Source organism: Neoarius graeffei, chromosome 5, assembly GCF_027579695.1.
Source record: "Neoarius graeffei isolate fNeoGra1 chromosome 5, fNeoGra1.pri, whole genome shotgun sequence".
NCBI lineage: Eukaryota > Metazoa > Chordata > Actinopteri > Siluriformes > Ariidae > Neoarius > Neoarius graeffei.
In genome coordinates, this window is record NC_083573.1 from 70,480,433 (window position 1) to 70,494,318 (window position 13,886).

The 13,886-nt window shown below is 41.9% G+C and overlaps 1 protein-coding gene across 1 annotated transcript in view; it reads left to right on the forward strand.

Moving 5' to 3' along the window:
• Window positions 1–13,886, forward strand: part of si:dkey-22o22.2 (neural-cadherin) — a 309,825-nt gene that overhangs the window by 113,576 nt on the left and 182,363 nt on the right. The window lies entirely within an intron of this gene.

The following is a 13,886-nucleotide window of genomic DNA, read 5'->3' on the forward strand; positions in this document are numbered from 1 at the left end:
TCTCCCACTTTCAGCGTTTCACCACTTCTCCCTCTTCCCTTCCTCTCAATCTCTCTTTCTCCCTGCATGGCAAACCAGTTGAGTTTCACTGAATATATTAACACCATCTATGAGTGGAAATAATACCAGAGAAGTAGAAATCTGATTGGATTACTCATGTGCTCAGGCTCGTATCTGTCTAAACGACAGATTGTTAGAAAAAGCTTTGACTTGGATGGAAGCCTACTCATACCCCCCCATACAGCTTACACCCCCCCCCCCCCCCCCCTCACCCCCACCCCACTCACACACATACAGTCCTCTGTCTTGGGAAAATAATTAAAGGAGTACGCCAACAAAGTGGCCATTTAACCACAGCAGGGTGTAGTTTGTCTAGAAGAGCTACGTCTTGCTGTGGAGGCACAATGGTCCAGACCCTTTGAATGCCTCTATAGCGCTATCATACAAGACTGGTAAAAAGTCCAACACATGGCAGGAATCGGGCGAGAAAAATAGTAAGTGGGGCTCTAATGCTGATTGATGGGTGAGGAAAGTAGATAGCAGTGAAGGATTAATCAATGCCATACACACCAGTGCAGGCAGGTGGGTTCTTCTCATGCAGACACACACCATGTAAAGAGGTAATAGTTGATCCACAGTGCTGTTATCCTCTTCATAGAGATATGGCTCTACATTATTCATAAAGCTCTGTGCAAACGTTTCACCCTTTTGTAATCTATCTTTGGTCAACAGTGTGAAGTATAGTAATGCTGGCGTTAGCCGGGGAGATAGTAGGACAGTGTTTTATTAATTCAACACATTAGTGAAGACATGATTAACACCGCAAGTGAACAGTTTGAAGAAGAAGCACCATTAGCATAAAGCTATGTATCTCTACCTCTCATCACCCATCCTTCCCTGGTGCTTATCCTTTCTCTCTCTCTCTCTCTCTCTCCTTTAGCTTTGCTCAAGCACTATAACGCTGAATGTCCTCACCCTGCTTGTTGTAATTGAATTGCAAATGCTCATTAAGCCAGTGAGCAGTCCTCCACCTGTCCACGTCTCCCACCAATAGTGATGCAAGGCTTGCTCTTTTGTTCCATAGATCGAAACAATGCCGGGGCATGAGATTGCGAAAGAGACACAGCATCTCAGCATTACAGGCAGCTTTGGGAAATTGTCTGACCAAAGCGGTTGTTTTACGTACGTGTAACATTGTTTAGGGTGATTAATGGGCACTGAAGATGGACACTGTAAGGATGTGTGTGTCTCAGATGGATCAGTATGTTATGTTCCTGCGGTAGTAAAAGTACTATAGACCTATGTGCATAGTCTCTGTAGAATTACACAGTTCACAGGCTTCAATAGCAATCTGAATCTGAGCAGCTGTACTAAGGAAGAACTAGAATGGATTAAGAAAGTTTATTTTCAGTAACCTTTTCAAGAACCCAGGAGTATTTTCAGGAGTTTACCAACTGTAGGCATGTTATCACTAAACGACTCAGCCAGAGTTTTAGGACCCTTAAGTTCCTGTTTCAGAATAGATACTCTTCTTTAGATTATTAACTATTTGGGCTGAGCTTGCTGTATTTTACATTAGTGAAATGCAAGATTAAGTTTATTTAAAGTAAGTTTTATATCAGAGGAGGAACAGCATGACCAGTGGCAGTGAAGCTGAATATTTTGGTGGTGTGATTGTTTTACTGGTATATCACTCATAACAAACAACAGGTAGCAAAAAAGGCTTGAAGTGTGCCATTGTAAAGATCATTTAAAAGCTTTCCTTATTTATTTATTTATTTATTTATTTTACATTATATTCATTTGACAATTAACAGTTATTCCACAAAGTCGAGTCGTACATGAGCTGATAGCCAACGAGGCGCGTAGTGCTGAGTTGGCTATTAGCTATGTACGATGAGACTGAGTGGAATAACTCTTTTATTCTATCCACATTCACTGGATTTTGAGAAACAGAGCATTTTTATTTTAATTTTTTAGCAAATTCGATAAACTTTGTACAAAACATCCGACATATTTCTGCTCAGAATGTAAACAAACTGGCGAAATGACAGTCGCAATTTGTGAAAAATGCTTTAATAATAATTGTTGAAAAATAAAAAATACGTTCTTACCATCAAACACTTTTATTTCATATTTTGATGTTTTGGGTGTTTTTTTGTATTTTGGGGGGTTTCGTGTCCGAGTAGAGTTTTTATTTTATCCTCGGTTGGTTTAGTAACACGCGCCACCATTTTCTTCTTCTTCTTTAGGGTTTTTTGGCGGCTGGCAAACCAACTTAAAAGTGCATTACTGCCACCAACTGGGCTGGAGTGTGGAACAGGAGATATTGGGGGAAAACTATACAACCCCGATTCCAAAAAAGTTGGGACAAAGTACAAATTGTAAATAAAAACGGAATGCAATAATTTACAAATCTCAAAAACTGATATTGTATTCACAATAGAACATAGACAACATATCAAATGTTGAAAGTGAGACATTTTGAAATTTCATGCCAAATATTGGCTCATTTGAAATTTCATGACAGCAACACATCTCAAAAAAGTTGGGACAGGGGCAATAAGAGGCTGGAAAAGTTAAAGGTACAAAAAAGGAACAGCTGGAGGACCAAATTGCAACTCATTAGGTCAATTGGCAATAGGTCATTAACATGACTGGGTATAAAAAGAGCATCTTGGAGTGGCAGCGGCTCTAAGAAGTAAAGATGGGAAGAGGATCACCAATCCCCCTAATTCTGCACCGACAAATAGTGCAGCAATATCAGAAAGGAGTTTGACAGTGTAAAATTGCAAAGAGTTTGAACATATCATCATCTACAGTGCATAATATCATCAAAAGATTCAGAGAATCTGGAAGAATCTCTGTGCGTAAGGGTCAAGGCCGGAAAACCATACTGGGTGCCCGTGATCTTCGGGCCCTTAGACGGCACTGCATCACATACAGGCATGCTTCTGTATTGAAAATCACAAAATGGGCTCAGGAATATTTCCAGAGAACATTATCTGTGAACACAATTCACCGTGCCATCCGCCGTTGGCAGTTAAAACTCTATAGTTCAAAGAAGAAGCCGTATCTAAACATGATCCAGAAGCGCAGACGTCTTCTCTGGGCCAAGGCTCATTTAAAATGGACTGTGGCAAAGTGGAAAACTGCTCTGTGGTCAGACGAATCAAAATTTGAAGTTCTTTATGGAAATCAGGGACGCCGTGTCATTCGGACTAAAGAGGAGAAGGACGACCCAAGTTGTTATCAGCGCTCAGTTCAGAAACCTGCATCTCTGATGGTATGGGGTTGCATTAGTGCGTGTGGCATGAGCAGCTTACACATCTGGAAAGACACCATCAATGCTGAAAGGTATATCCAGGTTCTAGAGCAACATATGCTCCCATCCAGATGACGTCTCTTTCAGGGTAGACCTTGCATTTTCCAACATGACAATGCCAAACCACATACTGCATCAATTACAGCATCATGGCTGCGTAGAAGAAGGGTCCGGGTACTGAACTGGCCAGTCTGCAGTCCAGATCTTTCACCCATAGAAAACATTTGGCGCATCATAAAACGGAAGATACAACAAAAAAGACCTAAGACAGTTGAGCAACTAGAATCCTACATTAGACAAGAATGGGTTAACATTCCTATCCCTAAACTTGAGCAACTTGTCTCCTCAGTCCCCAGACGTTTACAGACTGTTGTAAAGAGAAAAGGGGATGTCTCACAGTGGTAAACATGGCCTTGTCCCAACTTTTTTGAGATGTGTTGTTGTCATGAAATTTAAAATCACCTAATGTTTCTCTTTAAATGATACATTTTCTCAGTTTAAACATTTGATATGTCATCTATGTTCTATTCTGAATAAAATATCTCATCTCATCTCATTATCTCTAGCCGCTTTATCCTGTTCTCCAGGATCACAGGCAAGCTGGAGCCTATCCCAGCTGACTACAGTTGAAAGGCGGGGTACACCCTGGACAAGTCGCCAGGTCATCACAGGGCTGACACATAGACACAGACAACCATCCACACTCACATTCACACCTACGGTCAATTTAGAGTCACCAGTTAACCTAACCTGCATGTCTTTGGACTGTGGGGGAAACCGGAGCACCCGGAGGAAACCCACGCGGACACGGGGAGAACATGCAAACTCCGCACAGAAAGGCCCTCGCCGGCCCCGGGGCTTGAACCCAGACCTTCTTGCTGTGAGGTGACAGCGCTAACCACTACACCACCGTGCCGCCCTGAATAAAATATGGAATTTTGAAACTTCCACATCATTGCATTCCGTTTTTATTTACAATTTGTACTTTGTCCCAACTTTTTTGGAATCGGGGTTGTATTCTTTTAGCTATTTCTGTTTCTTTTAAATACTTAATAACAAAGTGATATATCTGACTTGATGTGCTCCGCCATTTTGTTTTTCTCTACTCACGGTATATGAGCTGATAGCCTGGTAGTAGAGTAGCCAATCAAAGCGCACAATTGCTCATATCCAGTGAATGTGGATAGAACAGTGTAAAATATTCAAGAACACCAACCTCAATCTGAATGTTTTTGTGCCTTTTTTGAATTCACGGGCAGTTTGCATTGCTTCTCTTATGGTCACACAAGAACTCATCCAAGAAATGCATAGTTCTTGTGAGAAACAGTTCTGAAAATCTTTAATTCTTCAAAAACATTCATAACTTCAATTGGTGCACATACCGGTACAACTAATGACACCTCAGTGGATAACAATCTAAAACAGTTAATGTCGAGTTTAAACTGATGTGATACTGGTGTTCGGGATTTTAAAGGGTGTTTAAGGCTCATCAGTGCAGGTTTCTGGGTCATGAGAAAAGAGTGTGAAAGAGGAGGTCTTCTTTTGAGCTCCTCTCCTTTCATGCCAATGCTTAGCGGTGAGGTAGTGGGCGTCAAGGAAGACTTCAAGTACCTTGGCTCGTACATCAGCTCGAGCGGGAAGGATATAGATGTGAGGAAGGCCCTGGCCTGGCGCGCCCTACATAAGCTAAACAACATCTGGCACTCGAACATGTCGGACACCCTAAAAAGGAGGATCTTTTCGGCCTCGGTCGAGTCCATCCTCACCTATGGATGCGAGGCTTGGACACTATCGGTCCGAGAGGAAAAAAGGCTGTACGGATGCTACACGCGTATGCTCAGGAAAGTCCTTAACGTCACCTGGCAAGACCGGATTCCCAATGAAGTACTTTACGGAGGTCTCCCACCACTTTCTACAAAGATCCGAGCAAGACGACTGCGCCTAGCGGGACATTGCGCACGTCATGCTGACGTGGCTGCGCACAATCTGGTCCTTTGGGAACCACAACAAGGTCGAGCTTCTCGGGGTGGACAAAGGTGCACCTTTATAGACACCTTGAGGAGAGACACTGGCCTGCAGTCAGCAAATGAGATAAGATCACTAATGCTTGATAGGCCGTTGTGGCAAGCCACCATCTGTGACCCCCGAGGAAACTCGACCTGATGATGATGATGATGATGTGAGGAAGAGACGTCAAGTGAATTGAAGACTGTCTGCTGTATTGAGACTACTGTCTTTCTCAATCACAGGTATTTAAGAGCTACAGGAGACCAGGATCCATTCTTACACATATTCATGGTCTCCAGTTCTGTTGACCTGTTTATATCCTTTATATATCATTTAAAAGAGCAAGCACTGTATTACACATGCCAAGCATGTGTATAAGAGGGTTTAGATGTTTAGTGTTTGGCTTGTAGAGGATGAGCTACATGAGGGCGAAGAAAGGAACAGGAAAGTGAAGTAAACAGGTTTATCACTGGAGGGAGCAGCAGAGAGCTGAGGTGTACGGTTTGTCCTTATCAAAACTGCTTCCCAGAGAGAGTTGAGAGATACCTTAAGTAAGTGAAAGAGACTTGGGTTTTTCGATTAGTGCCTCACCACGACTCCAATCTCACAAGGCTCCCCTGCTCTATTCGAATATCACTGAATGTGAGCCACGGCGAGGAAATTTTAAAAAGAGAGAAAGATGAAGACGAAGGAATGGAGTAGAAAAGACGAGGGTGAGGTTGGAGAGAAGAGCGCAGAGCAAGAGTGACGATAGACTATCAGCAGCCGCTCTCTTAATCACATCCTAACTCCCAAAGGGAGCACTCCAGACTAATCCTCAAATCTCTACAGGCTTCTGCCTCGCAGTCGCTGCAGTTTCGTTCATGGTGAAAGCAAAAGTAATGGTGAGAAATCAGGAGAAAGTAAGGAACGAAGTTTAAATTGAGGCAGGACTTGACTTTCCCATGGCCCTACTCTCGTGGTGGAGGAGACGCCAGTGTGGAGATTAGACGAGATTTATGGGTTCTTTAAGACGTTGTTAGCTTTCTGTCTCTGTATGATATTTAAAAAAAACCTCTCCCCACCACCCACCTTCAACCACAGTCCCTTTATTCCACTGACTTTAGTTGTTTTTTATTTAAACAAAAGAACAAATCTTCCACTTGATTACTGGCCCATGTCTTTTTTTTTCTTCTTCAAGGATGTGATTGTGTGCGAATGAAAGAGAAAGAGAGGAATGTTTTTTTTTTGTCTGCAAGCTTATAGAAAAGGTAGGTTAAATGGCTTTGTGCTTGACAAGGCTGAGTAAAGAGTGACCGAGGTCCTAATTTGTGCCACAGCTGTACATGTTCCCTCTTTTGTCTGTAGCTCGCACAGAACCTCCGCTTTCTTCTACATCTCCTTGTGTTTGAAAACACTGGCATTCATCAGGCTTTGTGTGTACGTGTTTGTGTGGACTGGCCCAGCAGGACTGTCCCTATCCCATCCAGCCCTGGGTACCATTTCTTTACATGTCTACTTGAGTGGAAAATCTGGTAGTGCTGGATTTATTTCAGCTGAATGGCACTAGGAGTCGAGGCATTAGTGTCTGCGAGAACCCCGCAGAGAGACCCGGTCTCAATGAAGGCTGGAAAACCTCCCCAGTGATCAGCACACTGATTACCGCTTGCCAGCGATTATACCGGTCGCTCGCCGATTCCAACCCCACTCTATTCAGCTTAAATGCAATCGTACTGTCTGCAGCTGATAAACCTGCAGACAAACACACTCCCTTTTCATAGACGGGGAATATCATGATGTCTTTTATGGTATATTTACTTTAACAACTTAGTTTCTGAACAAAACTGGAGTCTCATTCAATTAAGGGCAAATAATAAGGTTAAATACTCATATTCCATAAGCAAGGGAGCACACACACACACACACACACACACACACACACACACACACACACACACACACACACACAATCATTTATTGCTTCTGGCCAGCAAATTCTTCTGGTGACTCTTTATCATGTACCCTTCAGGGATCTCTCTCTCTCTCTCTCTCTCTCCTTGATTAACTGAAGTCTGTGTTTTTGTGTATACATGAGAGACAGCTTGTCCTGAGGCCTACAGGACTGACAGATGGGCCACTTGGAGTTTTTGCCCGCCACAAGTGTTTCAGTGTTGCCAGTGGTCTTCTTTGCTCCAGACCTCTACCTAACTGAATATGACTGACGGTGATTACATCCAGTAAGACATCAAGACATCTGGCTAGGGCTCCCTCACGTGCTCTTTACTCTTTGTGGATTTTTCTAAGAAATTTCTTGACATAAATTATTACTAAACCGTGAACCTTGTGCATTAATTTTTCAGAGATTTATTTTTCATTCGTCAGCTATTCATAATTTACGTGACAGTTTCCATGTTTTAGGTTGGACCTTTTTCTTCAGGGCTTTGAAATGTAATGTCTGTGCTTGATGATGAAATGAAAGCCACATCTAAAACAGGCTTTACTCACTGGGCTCACGTTGTAAATGGAAAAAGTGGCGAGTTATTATTTGTGCTTTCAATAAAGTTTTATTCTATCCGCATTCACTGGATACGAGGAATCGTGTGCTCTGATTGGCTACTCTACTACTAGGCTATCAGCTCATATACCATGAGTAGAGAAAAACAAAATGGCGGCGCGTGTTGCTGAACCAACCGAGGACGAAATAAAAACTCGACTCGAAAACAAAACCCCCAAAAATACAAAAAAAAGCAACAAAATATGTAATAAAAGTACTTGATGGTAAGAATGTTTCTTTTTTTATTTTTCAAGAATTATTATTATTAGAGCATTTTTCATAAATTGCGACTGTCATTTCGCCAGTTTGTTTACATTCTGAGCAGAAATGATTTTGTCAGATGTTTTGTATAAAGTTTTTATTTATTGAATTTGCAAAAATAAAAATAAAAATGCTCTGTTTCTCAAAATCCAGTGAATGTGGATAAAATAAAACAGTTTTTCCACTCAACCTCATCGTACATGGCTTATAGTCAACTCAGCACTATGCGATTTTTATCAGCTATCAGCTCATATATGACTCGATTATATGGAATAACTGTTAAATAAAGTGTTTTTCAAAGGTATGGAGAGAAATATGGCTGCTGTAATGTTTGAGCCTGTTATCTTTCTTTTTTTGTAATTAGGGCCCGAGCCCTATGGGCGAAGGCCCTATTGTTCTTGTAAGAGTTCACTATTATTATTATTCTTCCGTCTTCTTCTTCTTCTTCTTCTTCTTCTTCTTCCGTCTTCTTCTTCTTCTTCTTCTTCCGTCTTCTTCTTCTTCTTCTTCCGTCTTCTTCTTCTTCTTTATTTTTCTCCGCTGTTGGGCCATTTTCGGGGCGCTTGCCATGGGCGAAAACGCACGAAATTTGGCACCAGTTCTGAGAATTGCCACCGCTACTCAGAACCAGAAGCCCAAACTTGGCCGGGGCTCCGGGCCTCTATAGCGCCCCCTAAGTCGTTGTGATTTTGGCCTCCCGCTTTAAGGTGCCTGGGTGCCATGTAGTTTGTAGTAGTGGCATGCCATTTGGTACGCATATGTATCTCACTAAGCCGGACAAAAATGTAATGCCAATGCATTAGCCACGCCCAACAGGAAGTGAGGTAATTTCACTTTTGTGCGAAATGCATGGCCACGAAGACGGCGCAACTCCTCCTAGACCGTTCTTAGGAATGTCACCAAAATTGATACACATCATCTACAGACATGGCTGACAAAAGTTACTAAATACGTTTCACGTTGGATAAACCGTTCAGAAGTTATACGTCAATCAATTTTCGATGCAGAATTTTACATGCTTAAAAATTCATAACAAATCTTCTGATTGCTCAAAACTGCTCATACTTCACACGCAAATCACTCATTGGGCTTCTGACAGGTTACCCAATTTCTGTGATATTTCGCCACAGGGGGCGCTATTTTGGGGCAAAAATTCCAATCTTTCCTCAAATTGGGTCAATCTTCACGGCCACCCTCTTACTACCTCCCATGTCATGTATACCACATTTTGGAAATTTTCGTCCATGGGGGGCGCTGTTTTTGGCCGACGCAATTGCTCCAAAACGGGTTTTTGGTAAATAATTCCATAATGCTTTTCCTTCACACCACTACCTTGTGATAGTACGTTGCTGTTGTAGACACTTATTTTTCCAACTCATAATCGCTCATGTACAGCATAGCGCCACCTACTGACATGGGAAAAACCAAAAAATTTATTCTTCAAAAATCTTTATCACATCTTCTATTTACTCAATTGTCATCAAACTTCATACGCAAACTCTTCATAGCTCACCTGACATATACGCCAAATTTTGTGCACTTTCGCCACTGGGGGCGCTATTTTTGAGCTAAAAATCCAATCTTTCCTCAAATTTGGTCAAACTTCACGGCCACCCTCTTACTACCTCCCATGTCATGTATACCACATTTTGGGTATTTTCGTCCATGGGGGGCGCTGTTTTTGGCCGACGCAGTTGCTCCAAAACGGGTTTTTGGTAAATGATTCCATAATGCTTTTCCTTCACACCACTACCTTGTGATAGTACGTTGCTGTTGTACACACTTATTTTTCCAACTCATAATCGCTCATGTACAGCATAGCGCCACCTACTGACATGGGAAAAAACAAAAAATTTATTCTTCAAAAATCTATATCTCATCTTCTATTTTCTCAATTGTCATCAAACTTCATACGCAAACTCTTCATAGCTCACCTGACATTTACGCCAAATTTTGTGCACTTTCGCCCCTGGGGGTGCTGGTTATGGCAAAAATGATATTGCAGCTTCTGATTTGTCAAACTTGGCAAGCAAACTCTTTACAAGACCCTTATTGGGGCGCTTGCCATGGTCGACAACGCACGAAATTTGGCTCCTTTTTCTTAGACTGCCACCGCTACTGAGAACCAGAAGCCCTGATCCAGGCGGGCCTCAGGGCCTCTATAGCGCCCCCCGAGCACCGTACAGTGCGAGACCCTATTGTTACCATGTGTCCAATTCTGTGCTTTGTCGCCATTGTGGGAGTAATGTCTCTTGCCGAAGAAGCTGTGGAAGTTATTTCGCGGGGACGCATGCCCCCGCCCCCCTTGGCCGCTGGCGCGAGGGCCCGTCGAGGCCGCTTGCGGCTTTAATTCTATTTTGTCCTTGCCAACTCATCTTTTATAATGGTCCACTTGGGTAGAAAGTGTCTGTCTATCATGTCCTAAAAGGACTGGTTACATGGTGGCTTCCTGCTTTAAACGTTTATTCATCACACGCTTGTGAAATTCCTCTCTGCATTTAACCCATCTGAAGCAGTGAACACACACATGAGCAATGAGCACACACACACATACATACATACATACATACATACATACATACATACATACATACCCAGAGCAGTAGGCAGCCATGCTAACAGCACCCAGGGAGCAGGTGGGAGTTAGGTGCCTCGCTCAAGGGCACCTCAGCTCAAGGCCGTCCCATATTAACCTAACCGCATGTCTTTGAACTGTGGGGGAAACCCACGCAGACACTGGAGAGCATGCAAACTCCACACAGAAAGGCCCTCGCTGGCCGCGAACCCAGAACCTTCTTGCTACGAGGCAACAGTGCTAACCACTGCACCACTGTGCCGCCATTAAAAAAACATTTTATGTTTTTTAAATGACACACTGCATGGTGAGCACTCCGGGCTCGTTGGAACTGAAAATTCGTTTTTCATTTTGTAGGTATTGCATCATCTGGCATGTAGAAAAGTGCAAATTTGCAACAGATTTGCTGTATCTAGAACACCACAACTGGTTTGTTTTAGTGTTTTCCTTCATATGTAATATCCTGTTTTTTTGTAAACTGAATAACAGGATACTGTAACCAGGTGGTTTTCAAAATTTTGTTCATATTGTTTGTGTGTGGGTTTTTTTTTTCTTTTTGAGTCTGTTCAGTTTTGTTTTGTTTTTTCACAAATATTTTTTGAAATAGAATATAGAAGGATTTGCATTTCAGTTTGTGCCAAACCTCCAGTAATTGGCGCCCATAACCTGCTGGTACCCTGTTTGCTGGAATTTCACTGTAAATACTTAACTGCATAAGTGAAATATTATTATTTGTTAGTTTAACAAAGGCGGATGTTCTGAAAAGCTAACAGAAATAGGAAATAGGATCTGCAGCAGGTTGATGCATGGTAGAGAGAAAAGCTTGATTTACTGACCAGCTTCGGGCGCCATTATTGTTCAGCAGAGGCCAATTGGAAATGTTTCCCCTGGTCCCCTCTCCAATAAAGCCTGTCGAACTCCATCTTCATAATTGAGTTTCTGTAGAATACAAACATAAACCTCCTGCTTTAGAGGCAGGCTCAGGTTTTTTTTTTAACTGGTATTTGCCTTCATTCCACCTCTGGTGTGATTGCTTTGGCTCCTGAATAGAGGAGGCAAAGTCAGACAGCTGTGTTTGAGTGATCCAGAAACCAGCTGTGATCATGAGCCTCGGCTCAACCAGCATCTTCCTTCTACCACTGGGATGGGAAATACTAGCTTATCAAAATAAATAAAATTCTCCTCTGAAACATGTACTGAATCAGTCTGTGACTATCAGATATGGTCTAAAATGTATAATTTAAACAGCAGTAGGTTGTAAAAAAATGATGTCAACTCTTGCTTTGGATAGATGTGTGATTAGTTTTCATTTAAGTGCTAATTAAAGAGATCAGGAGTCTCCAGTGTGTGTTTGAGGGCCTCAGCTGTTTAGACAGCCAGGGAGCGTTCATTCCACCACCTGGCTACCAGAACAGAAGAGAGTATTAATGCCCACCCTGTATGTGGGCACAAGGAACGATGCGGGATTTCCATGCTGGCACCAGGTAGATTACTGGTCCTTTAAATGACTTTGTAGACAAGCAACGGGGTTTTAAGTCCATTGAAATATGAACGTTTTGTCATGTTTCACTGGCTCAAGTCATTCAAGTCTGTTCAGTGAAATTATTCATTCAGATTTGCTTTGGTCAGTTGCTCAACTTGGCCATATGTGCAGCTTGATCATGCTGCCATCCAAAGCAGACATCAGTCGACTTAACTAATGTAAAATAGCTAATAATCATTGCGATTTAACAGTTATTCCGTGAAATCGAGTCGTATATGAGCTGATAGCCGATGAGGCACGTGGCACTGAACTGACTATAAGCCATGTACAACGAGATTGAGTGGAATAACTGTTTTATTCTATCCACATTCACTGGATTTTGAAAAACAGAGCATTTTTAATTTTTTTTGCAAATTCGATAAATAAAAACTTTATACAAAATGTCCAACAAAATAATTTCCACTTAGAATGTAAACAAACCAGTGAAATGACAGTAGCAATTTGTGAAAAATGCTATAATAATAATTCTTGAAAAATAAAAAAGGATACGTTCTTACCTTCAAATACTTTCATTCCATATTTTGTTGCTTTTCTTTCTTTTTTGGGGAGGGTTGTTTTCGAGTAGAGTTTTTATTTCATCCTCGGTTGGTTGAGCAACACGCTCTGCCATTTTTTTCTCTACTCACGGTATATGAGCTGATAGCCTAGTAGTAGAGTAGCCAACCAGAGTGCATGATTGCTCATATCAAGTGAATGTGGACAGAATAATTTGTGTTATTTTCTAACATACTGTTTGTCTGCCTTTACATAAAAAGTAATATTTTTCACACCGAGTCAAACACAGGGTACTGCCGTGTGCATGAGCACGGACCAAATAAGCTCTAACAAGACTCAATGAAATCAGACTCAACTCATCTGCTGAACTCAAGGAATACAGATCAGGTTCATCATATATTCGGTTACATAAATACACACTACTTGTACAATTCATGAATGTTTGAAACTAACAAACATGATGTAAACCCATATAAAATCTTTGTTTGATTATCATGAATTGGATTATAGATATGTATGGAAATGTAGGACGTACAGGGAAGGCCAGAGAAAGCTACATTGTGTGTTTGTAGACCTGGAGAAGGCATACGATAGAGTGCAGAGAGAGGAGTTATGGTATTGTATGAGAAAGAGTGGAGTGAATGAGAAGTATATTAGAGTGGTGCAAGACATGTATGCGAACAGTGAAACAGCAGTGAGGTGTGCAGTTGGAATGACTGAATGGTTCAAGGTGAAGGTGGGACTCCATCAAGGATCTGCTTTGAGTCCTTTCTTGTTTGTCATAGTGATGGATAGCTTGACAGATGAAGTGAGACAAGAGTCACCATAGAACATGATGTTTGCGGATGATATTGTGATATGTGGTGAAAGTAGAAAGGAGGTTGAGTTGGGTTTGGAGAGATGGAGGTATGCACTGGAACAAAGAGGAATGAAGGTGAGCAGGAGCAAAACAGAACACGTGCATCAATGAGAATGGGGATGAGAGTGTAGTGAAGATGCAAGGAGGAGATGTAAAGAAAGTTGGTGAATTCAAGTACCTGGGGTCAACTGTGCAGGAAAATGGGGGCGAAAGAGAGTGCAGGCAGGGTGGAGCAGTTGGAGAAGGATTTCGGGAGTCATGTGTGATAGGAAAGTTCCAGTAAAAGTG